The 2,081-nt window shown below is 34.3% G+C and overlaps 1 non-coding gene across 1 annotated transcript; it reads left to right on the forward strand.

Annotated features, from left to right (window-relative positions):
- Positions 1-694: 694 nt before the first annotated feature.
- Positions 695-766, forward strand: TRNAM-CAU (transfer RNA methionine (anticodon CAU)). Its single transcript has one exon. It is a non-coding gene; the product is annotated as a tRNA-Met (tRNA).
- The last annotated feature ends 1,315 nt before the right edge of the window (positions 767-2,081 follow it).

Below are 2,081 nucleotides of genomic sequence, written 5' to 3' on the forward strand. Positions count from 1 at the left end.
TTTCGTAGAGCTGAAATAGTCATAGAGGACTTATTTTGAAAACAAAAGTATATCACTAAAATCAAGCACTATTTTATATCCTCCCATAGCCTTTTCTGTAAAGTTCCCGCCACTGAATATCTTAAGAGAGAGGCTACCTTGTGAGATTTTCTTTCTTTTTTAAAAAAATTATTTGATCGAGGCCATATCGGCTTACGACATTGTGTAAGTTTCAGGTGTACGTCGCTGTATTTCAGTGTCTGTATAGACTGCACCATGTTCACCACCAATAGTCCCCCTACCCGTCTGGTAACCACTCATCTGTTCTCCTAATCTATGTGTTTGTTTATCTTCCACCTATGAGTGAGATCATATGGTATTTGTCTTTCACTGACTTATTTCACTTAGCATAAGACCCTCAAGGTCCATCCATGTTGTCACAAATGGGAGGATTTCATCTTTTCTGTGACTGAGTAGTATCCCATGGTATATATATAGCACATCCACTTTATCCACTCGTCTGTTGATGGGCACTTGGGTTGCTTCCACATCCTGGCTATTGTGAATAATGCTGCAGTGAACATAGGGGTACAAAAATCTCTTTGAATTGTTGATTTCATGTTCTTTGGATAAACACCCAATAGTGGGGTAGCTGGATCATATTGTATTTCCATTTTTAATTATTTGAGAAATCTTTATACATCTTCCCATAGGTAGCAGAGTGGCGCAGCGGAAGCGTGCTGGGCCCATAACCCAGAGGTCGATGGATCGAAACCATCCTCTGCTATCAGAGTTCAGTTTCTTTTTAAGTTAACACAGAGTTTTCTAACCTGCTCTTTGAAAGATGAGAGATTAAAAAAAAGCAATTTGTCATGGCCAGCCCAGTGGCATACTGATTAAGTTCATGTACTCTTCTTTGGCAGGCCAGGGTTCACAGGTTTGAATCCCAGGCACAGACATAGCACCGCTCATCAAGCCACACTGTGGCAGCATCCGACATAAAATAGAGGAAGATGGACAACAGATGTTAGCTCAGGACCAATATTCCTCACCAAAAAAAGTTATCTTACAAAAAGCACACTTATAAACAGAAGTTCACATTCAAGAGTGTTCCATTGTGCATGATGTTTTCAGTGAAAAACGGAAACTAGTTTATTTCTCTTTATGCTTGTTATTTAAATATGGTTTCTCAAGCTAGGAGTATGTTAGAAAAAGAACCATTCTCTCATCAGATGAATTTCTGTGAACTGTTATTTAAAAAAATAGTATGGAATTTTGAGTATTATAGATTATTGTTGAATATTTTGGACATTATCTCTAGATTATATAGCTTTAAAATAGTTGCTGCTCAAAATTCTAATAAATATAAATATTGAAATAAGAATATAGAATGCTTTAAGATATACTAATAGATTTTATTGTATTTTTATATCTTCTAAACTTATATTTCTTTAATCTCAGTAAAATTGTAAGCTTGAGACATTTTAGAAAGTATTTTGTCTGCTCCCCTTTGATTTTTCATGTCACCACAGCATAAAGGGTTGGTAAGGGGTCTTTATTATTGTTCAGTAGATGAAGAAACTGAATCTCAGATAAACTAGGAAATAAACTCATATAATGAACAAGCTGAAAATTTGGGTCTTGGATTCAATTTGTATTTAAAGTTGAAGAAATTTTAAAAAGTTTACTAATAACCAAATGAGATTGAGAAAAGTCTGAAAACGGATGACGACCAGGATGATGGTAGAAGTGGAATAACTAGTCCTGAGAAGTTGCTACAAGTCAATAACAGTATTACATACAATGTCTATGTAACAGTGTTATATACAATGTCTATGTAACAGTGTTATATACAATGTCTATGTAACAGTATTATATACAATGTCTATGTAACAGTATTATTTACAATGTCTATGTAACAGTATTGTTAACCCATATACTTGTACGTATATACAGACTTATACAAGTACGTATATATATACATATGTAGTAGGGAAAAGTACAGAAATACAAATATAGTCTATCACAATTATAGTCTCTGAAGGAAAATATGTATTTGGAAAAACTGTTGTATAATAACAGTGAAATAAATCCCAACCTGG

The sequence above is a fragment of the Equus przewalskii genome, chromosome 18 (assembly GCF_037783145.1).
Source record: "Equus przewalskii isolate Varuska chromosome 18, EquPr2, whole genome shotgun sequence".
Lineage (NCBI taxonomy): Eukaryota > Metazoa > Chordata > Mammalia > Perissodactyla > Equidae > Equus > Equus przewalskii.